Raw genomic sequence first — 9,214 nt, 5'->3', positions numbered from 1 at the left:
ATAATTCAAGAAGCAAGTTAGTATCATAAAATTTCAATTTCGGAAGGACTAGTGTTCCTAATCATTCACACGCCCATTTTCATCAACCATGTGAGAACTGTGTTTGTATGAGATGAGGGCATACAGTATGTGTGAACATTACCACGTACTGAAATGTAAGCGGCGTTCAGAATCACTGACCCCGCTCTGCACCGAAATATGACGATTTTATTGTTTTATTGCATTATCATTCCACGCCATTGCCTGCAATAAATACTTCATTTCATATCATCCACAAGATCCATATCATCTAAAATTTAATACTGAAAACACCTAGTGACATCCTATACTACTGCTGTCAATTCTGATATTCTAGAAAGTAAATTAACCATACTAAACCAGTTTTATAAGAGTAAAAGCCCATGAAAAAACAAATATTTCGTAGATTTTATAGGTTCTTCCATAAAATATTCCAATAATATCGGTTTAAATAACTAAACTCGAGTTACGTATTGACTAGCATGTCAGCTGACAAGTCTTGTGACTGCAGCTGGTAAGGAAGATAGAGACGGGTCATCTAGTCTTGTAAGTTTCCTCTCTAATTTTGTATTTTAAAGCAGTATTGCTCCTGCACTTGGTCAATGATAGACTATTATGATGTTTGCGATACGTACGTTAAAGGTACCTGTTTTGAAGCTAATTAAAACGGCTGGTGGTTAAACACTTAAAACTGCTGTACTCTAGACCTCTTGTCTTCGGGCACATGAACGAGAACCAAATTGTACTTATATTTCCCACATACGCTTTAAGTAGATAACAACCCTTCTTAGAAAAAATCTGAATCAATTAATTCTGTACCGTAACTTTGACATTTTTTTTTCAATAGTCGATACTGTTTTAAGTAACATACACGGAGATCTTGTGATCTACTGTGGGGCTACGCCTTCTTTTGCTCCGAACAAGTATCTCGCATGATCGTGCGGCCAATATTGGTTGATGTTCAGTTCAGTTAATGCTATAATTGAGTTTTTTTAATAAACGAATCGAGAAAATGAATTATTAGCTTTAAATATCCCGTACCGTGCATTTCGCGAGTTGACCTACATTTTAGTACATATATTTAGTAAAATTTTCTGCCCCTATTTATTGAGGAAATATTTGCTAGGGATATTGAATTAATAAGTGAACACCACTTTCTTAATTTGTCTTAAAGTAATTCAAATTTTATTTACCTCCTAATTCAGTTAATAATACCATGAAAATAGGTCATGAAGTTTGACTTGATTATTCACTGTGTACAGAAATCCACCCATAATGTCTTGTTTTATGTCACACTAACTTCTTTTATTACAGTTTTCATGGATGTCATTTGTCAATTTTCTCGAACATTATCATATAATTTTATAAGAGATGGTCCTGTATGGTGACATCAAAATTATTGGCACGGGGGGGCTACTGTCTGAATTAAACTGTTCTGAAAGTGTTGTAGTAGGAGAAATTTTCTTCCGATGTAAGTTAATTTAGTGTTCAGTAGTGAAAGTTATCCCTATAAAAATAGAATTGCATATTTGTTGCATTGTTTTTCTACTGTATGTTGTTTCTATGTTTGATATAATTTGCAGCATACTAAACTAATTTATAATATTATGCCCCTGCAGTTGTCATCTCTGTTTTTGTTCTCTTTTTTTTTTTTTAAACTATCGGATTTATTCAGTACAACTTTCGTGTATTGTTCATTTTCAACTTGGGGAGTACAGGGTTGCTGTATATAAACATAAATGAAATAAAGGACACCTTTTCTGGATAAGCGTTGGATACAGTTGGGAGAAATGCCATACGTATACAATATCCCCTTAGTATAAAGTACACATTTTAGCAATGTAAATCTGACAAATCCTACCTGGTATAATTTGTAGGCGAGAGAGAGAGAGAAAGAAAGAAAGAAAGAAAGAAAGAGGTGTGCTCATTACTGAAGCTACGGACCCATGATCCCTCCTCAGAAATATATTTTTATAACAAAATGTTGCTTTTTAGGTACATCGCTTTTACCTTCTCCAGCTCTTTTAAGTCATGTTTGCTAAGATAGTCCCAAATGAGTTTTATTCCGTAGGTTTAATCATAAGTGCTGCCAGTGTAAGGCATATCACGTACCAGATCTGCAATGTGTGTGCTTGTAGTGTGGAAAGCGATGCCATAGATATCGTGCCTCTCATTGTCAGGAAAGAAATATGTCCTTGACTGAACTAAGTAAGGAATAATTCATGTGTATATCCTGTAATTACTTCTTGCCATTCGCCGCATTAAACATTATTATAACAAAATGTTGCAAATTGTCCATTTCCTATCTATGCATCTCAGCCGAAGACTCACTGCCATTGGCTGAAATTTATTACATATGTCATTCTCAGAATTCAATACATATTTAATTACCAGCTACAGCACAATAACTTCTTTTTTTTTTTTTTTGCTAGTGGATCGACGTCGCACCGACACAGATAGGTCGTATGGCGACGATGGGATAGGAAAGGCATAGGAGTTGGAAGGAAGCGGCCGTGGCCTTAATTAAGGCACAGCCCCAGCATTTGCCTGGTGTGAAAATGGGAAACCACGGAAAACCATCTTCAGGGCTGCCGATAGTGGGATTCGAACCTACTATCTCCCGGATGCAAGTTCACAGCCACGCGCCTCTACACGCACGGCCAACTCGCCCGGTCAGATAGGTCTTATGGCGACAATGGGATAGGAAAGGCCTAGGAGTTGGAAGGAAGCGGCCGTGGCCTTAATGAAGGTACAGCCCCAGCATTCGCCTGGTGTGAAAATGGGAAACCACGGATAACCATCTTCAGGGCTGCCGACAGTGAGATTCGAACCGACTATTTCCCGATGCAAATAGTAACAAAAAAGGAAATGAGAGGAACAAATTGGTGGTTAGAAGTAGGACATCTGCTAAAGGATTGTAAAGAAACTGATTGTAAAGAAACTTGAAATATCAGAGAGAAATGTATAGATGCAAAAGAGAGAGAAAATTTGAAAATGAACCTGAACTTTACACACTTGTTTATCTATTAAATATATAAAGTGGAAAAGTGCACAGTGTGCAGGAATACAATAGTTAACAATAGTTATTAGGATAGTCACTGTCCCTCACTGCAAAGCATTTTTAATGATCACTTCCTTTCACTGCATACCATTGAATGATATCGATCACAACTTCTATTGCACAAAGCACAAACACAGGTGACGTTGGGATTGTGATATTTGCTGGTCATGCACACCTTGAAGTGGAAGCCATGAACGGCATAGCGTGTCACTAAATGTCTCAGCTCATAATTCCCTTGTTGCCAATCACTGTAGATCATAGCGTCTGTGGCATAGAACTCTGACCATATTTCATTTTTCTTTTTCCAAAGCACTTCCATGAGGCCTTTATATGCAGGAGTTGCTGGCAAAAGTAGCTGCAGTCTTAGTTCCCTATTAAATAGAGAATGGAAGAAACCAGAATGAACAGCAAAATTATGTAACATCAGAGGAATATAGGAAAAGAATTTTAAAGAAGGTGAAAACAGAGAAAAAAATACATGTAGTTAATGACGAGGTAGCCTGGGCTATGTAACATAAAAGCCTGGAAATGACACTTTGTGGCACATGCAAGGATACGGCGATTTCAATCTGTGTCTGGCCTGCTTCCAGGCGGTCAAGTATTCTACCCTGCCTACCCTGCAAAATGGGGTCCAAATGGAGTCGTTGTGCCATTATGTTGTCACGTTCACCACGAGGCTACACTCCGCACACTATAACAGGGCAAACACGACTGAGGGAATATGGGGCGCAGGCACTGGCTGTGTTTACCTTGTGGTTACACCGCTAGTCAAAGCAGGGAACACTCCTTTCCTATACAGAACAAACACGTAAGGTTGGTGGGTGCATATGTCGTGCGATTTGCGGTATTTCCTGTTGCCCTGCTTACTCGTAACTTATGTTCAGTGTTCATTTTCCTGTGCTAAAGTATAAAGGTACTAGAAAGGAGAATCATGAGAAAAATCTTAGGCCCTGTGAAAACAACAGAACTATGGAATAATGAAGATCTTAGTCTATCCCATTCCTCCAAAAGTCTTGGAGGGTCCTTGGTGGAGGCTGACAGGATGAAATTCGCCTTCCCAATGCATCCCAGGCATGTTCTATAGAATTCAGATCCCCAGACCTCGCTGGCCAGTCCATGCGATGAATGTCTTCCCCAGCCAGAAATTCATCCGCCAGAGCAGCGCCGTGCGGTAGGGCATTATCGTCCAGTAAGAGGAAGTCTGGACCAACTGCACCTCTGAAGAGTTGAACATGTGGTCTCAGTACCTCATCCCTGTATCTCCGAGCGTTAACAGTGTTCCTTGGACCACCCGTGAAGATGTGCAGGTCAGTACGCCCATTCAACATGATGCCGCTCCACACCATGACGCCACCACCACCATACTGGTCCCGTTTCACGATGTTCCTGCGGTTGTATCGGCTACCCGGTTCTCTCCAGATTAATGTGCGACGGGAATCGTTCTGCACACTGAAGCGGGATTCGTCTGTGATGAGCACATGCCTCCTTTCATTCATGGTCCAGTTTCGATGTTGACGGCTCCACAGTAAAGTATTATGCTTGACTTTTGGACACTAGTGTATTTAAGTTACTGGGTGCTCCAAATTAAGGTGTACATCCTGTAAAACTGGTTATTGAAATGATAAATCTTCATTATTGTTAGCATAATTGCATCGATTACATCAGAGTTTAAATGTTTAGCTTAACTTGCCTAGTGTTGTGCGCGAGCGGTGTCTGGATTAGTGTGGAATCGCATGCGAGCACTCGATTCCGTATGTTGTCACAAACCTGTATGGCACTCCACAGCAACTGAGCAGTAGAATACTAGAAGTTATGTCTCGTTTGTGATAATAACAATAAAATAGTTCAAGTTTGGAGTTAATATTTACCTGCCTAATATTTTTGTTAATGAACTGAGGGAAATACATTGAAATCATAGTCATTTTTTATGTAGTATTCCCCATCCGATTACTCATTCCTGCCATCCGGATGACGAAAATTTCTTGGCAGAACACTGTACGGAAAGCACTCGTAGATTGCAATCCTATATCGTTTATCATTTATTGCCCCAACAAGATTGTAGCCAGCTATTTTTCTTCTGAACAGATCTGCATTGTTACTGGTGTGCGTTTCTGATAGTACTATCAAATCCATATTGTTTTCCAGCATGAGGCAAGATTCCTTAGTGGTGATATTAATTTGCTCAAGTGACAAATGTGGAGGTTCTTATCAAACTGATTGACATGTGTTCCAGTTGGTCCTGCAAAGGACTGTTAGCAGACAAAGCACTTATCATCCACTTGTTGCTGTGTAGTAGCGCCTTAGTGGAATAATCAGCCATTATATCAGTGTTGCCCAAATGCATTACCACTCTTCAGAGAATGCTCTTTCTGAGTTTCCCCACTTATAGGAAATGCTTTAGCTCGGATTTGATTAAACCGCTTGAAAACTGCATTGTTTACTTTTTTGTATTGCTGGCACTGTTTTTTCACAATATCTTCATTCAAATTTTCTTCCTTTTCCTTTATGTAAGAGTTCAATTTGCAATACAGTTATGGATGTGAATTTTTTCTGCACTTAAACTGGTTTGAAAAGTTTTGGCAGACTGAAGAACCTAGCAGTTATAAATTTCCAGTGAAAGAACATTCATTTTTCTCTTACACACACTCATTGCTCTAGTAACATTGAGAATTAGACATTCCAAGAATAGGGCATGTAGGGATGTTCAGAGGGCTGTAAACATTTTTTTTCCTCAGATTTCTGATCGTCGGAAAGGGGATGTATTGTTGATTTATAACCATAATTCATTATCATTGGTCAGAGAAATGGATAGTTATCTTAAAAGATAGTGAAAATACATTGAACTTATGAGAATATAATTCTATGCCAATAAGTGGTCTGGAATAGTGGTGGTTGGCTTAAAGGGGTAGTCATCAGGAGAAGGTTCTCTGTGTAAAGAAACAAGTTTTTATATTTTACATGATTCAGCATACCAGTCATATCTTTTTGACTGTTGTACATCCCAGTAGGTTCTTATTTTACTAAATTAGGCATAAAATTTACTATAGGCCTAACTGAAGTTTATCATGATATACTGTAATAACAAGATTGTTAAGAAGGAAGTTACATTTAAGTTACATGTAACAAGATTGCTTTAATCGAAGATACTTTATATATTGTGCTCATCAGACCAGTGAGATTTCATCAAGGAAAATACCCTCTCCACATTGGCAGTATGGCTAGAAATTCAGAAATAAACTCAGTCGACAGGTTCATTAGTTTTGAAAACTGTTGGGAATTTTGCATTTTAGAAAAAATTGACACCCACTTTACTATGCACGCACTTTTTAGTGATAGATTTTTGTACTCGTTGGAGAAGTAAGAAGGGTTCCGTTAACACTGCCAACTGAATGGAAATGAAATCTGAATTGAATCGATAATATGATCGATCGATATGAATTTTATAAACCTTTATTATTTTAAGCAAACAACTGTGTCACACACACAATATTTAATACTATATAACATTTCCCGTTGCGAAACGTGATCCTAGCATGAATTCTATAGTTCGGCTTTGCTGTGTAAACAACAACAGTACGAGTACTTAAAGTGTACGCCAGATGGCGCACAGCGATGATAAGCGATTCTTAGTTTGTGTTTCAAAGGTTGCCAATACGAATCTCGAAGATAACCGAAGTCGACCGCTTCAGCACTAGGGTGTAAATCTATCACTAAAAAGTGCGCAGATAGTACATCAGATTGCTTACTTCTGTTAAGTGTTGAATTCCTCCCCATGTAATTCTTTCTGCTTATATAGTTTTAAGCATACTGACTTGTGAAGAAATAATAATAATTAATCTGATGGCCTTTATTAGTCCGACTCCTTGGCTGAGTGGTTAACGTAATGGCTTTCAGTTTGATTCCGAGATGGGCCAAGAATTTCAACCATATCTGGTTAATTCTTCTTGCTCTCGCTGGATGCTTGTGTTCATCATAATACAGATCTTCGTTTACACATCACACTATGCCAGTACATGCAATAGTGAATGGATCTCTCGTTACAAGGTTGTCCTCACTCCATATGAAATGAGGAAAAATGAAAATACTTGTTGTAATTTGCATTGTCTGTCTGGGTAATCATTCCTCAATCATCCATTAGTTAGCATTGGTCTTCTTGTTTATATGGAGTGAGGTCATATAATGCTGTTGATAGTGATTCTTCCATCAGATGGGGACAGAGTTATGAGCAGAAGCCTTGGTGTTATTTGGCAATCTAGACATCATCATCATCATCGGTTTGCCCTTCCAGTGAGCCGGGTAGGGTGTTTGAAAACGAGCGTCTTCCAAAGTTGCCTATTCAAAAACATTTCGTTGTCCAAGACAGATTCCCAATTCCATCCTCTTCTCTCCACGTCTTCCCTCAGTTGGTCCATCCATCTTCTTCTTGGTCTTCCAGCTGGTCTTCTACCTGTTATTCTCTTTTCCAAATAAGCACATGGTAACCTTGTGCTATTCATTCGTTTAACATGCCCAAACCATTTAAGTCTAGGTGACCTAAGTCTTTCCTCCATCAATTCATTTAGACCTAGGTTAGATCGGATCTCATCATTTTTCACATGATCAAGTTGGGTCTTTTGGAGGGCAGTTCTAAGAAATTTCATTTCATAGGCTTGAATCCTACTATAATCCTTTGATGTTAGTGTGCAGGTTTCCAGAGAATATGTAAGGATAGGAATGAAATATGACTTGTACAGGGTCATTTTTGTTCTTTGTGGGACTTTCTGATCCCATAGTAGGTGTCTAACGATGCTGTAAAAGTTAGAGCCTTTGGTTACTCTGTTTGTTATTTCTCTCTCAGCTCTGTTATTACTAGCGATTACGCTTCCTAAATAACTGAATTGGTGTACTACTTCAACTTGGTGATTTATTTATTTAATGTATGGGTTTTATAGCTGGGAGTGTCCGAGGATATGTTCGGCTCATCTGGTGCAGGTCTTTCTGTTTGACGCCCAACATTTTGATTGTGAAAATTTTTTCGGCCAACAAGTATAAACTTCCTCATCTTGTCTCATTTGTCTTTCTTGAATTCACACATTTTTTAGTTTCAAATTTTTTGTTATCACTTCTTTGGGTGTTGACTTATAGGAGATGATTTTTCTATGTAGTCCATGTAGTTGCCAATGGGGTCATTATTGATGTGTCTGGAAAATTTTCTTGGCAGTTGGTTGCGAGTCGTCCATTTGTGCTATATCTACATAGATTTTCCTGCAGTATTGTTATTGTTATTTTTATTGTTATTACTATTGTTTCGTATAAGCCAACTAAGGACCACAGAGACCTTGACATTTTGGGCGAGTACTTGGATAAGTGGTGTTTGACACCTAGCACCAGTAAAACAGAAACCGGTCTCTCACCTTAATAACAGCCTGGCAAACATTACTTTGAATGTTTCCCTCGACAACTCTCCTCTACCACACAATCCTAACCCCAAGTACCTTGGAATAACTCTTGATCGGACACTGTCCTTCAGGAAACAATTAATGAATACTGCTGCTAAACTGAAGACCAGGAATAATATAATTCAGAAACTTGCAGGTTCTACATGGGGAGCATCAGCATCCACTCTAAGGTGGTCAGCATTGGGACTGGTATACTCTACAGCCAAGTATTGTTGTTCTGTTTGGCTGAATAGCCCTTATGTTAAGAATATTGATGTTGTTCTGAATCAGACGATGTGCATTGTCAGCGGTGCAGTCAGATCTACTCCTCTTTTTTGGTTGCCAATCTTAAGCCATATAACACCTCCAAGAATATGTGGACAAAACAACCTAATACGCAAGTTCAGGAAGATAACAATGAACCCAAGTCTTCCTATTCATGAAGGCATGGTTGTTAGGAATGGACGTCTGAAATCAAGATCTCCGCCCATTCAGACTGCAAGGGAACTCATCAATAGGAACTTTACTGGTTCTGAAGAATGGCAATTGGAATGGACCAACACAGCTCCAGATGAATGGTAGACTCTCATTAGACTTCAACATCCACCACCTGGTTTTAATCTCCCCAAAAGAACTTGGGTTCTTCTCAGCAGAGTCCATACCAATCATAGACGATGTGGGTCATGTGGGGTATGTGCTCCTCCCCTGAGTGCAACTG

General features: G+C 38.9%; 1 protein-coding gene across 1 annotated transcript in view; it reads left to right on the top strand.

Annotated features, from left to right (window-relative positions):
* The first annotated feature begins 515 nt into the window (after positions 1 to 515).
* The window catches only part of LOC136883340 (V-type proton ATPase catalytic subunit A), a 64,005-nt gene continuing 55,306 nt past the window's right edge, over positions 516 to 9,214 (top strand). The window contains exon 1 of the mRNA XM_067155579.2: positions 516 to 564. The gene's annotated coding sequence lies outside the window, so the exon portion shown is untranslated. The remainder of the gene's footprint in view (positions 565 to 9,214) is intronic.

This window comes from Anabrus simplex, chromosome 11 (assembly GCF_040414725.1).
Source record: "Anabrus simplex isolate iqAnaSimp1 chromosome 11, ASM4041472v1, whole genome shotgun sequence".
NCBI classification, from domain to species: domain Eukaryota; kingdom Metazoa; phylum Arthropoda; class Insecta; order Orthoptera; family Tettigoniidae; genus Anabrus; species Anabrus simplex.
This window is presented reverse-complemented; position numbering and strand designations above follow the sequence as displayed.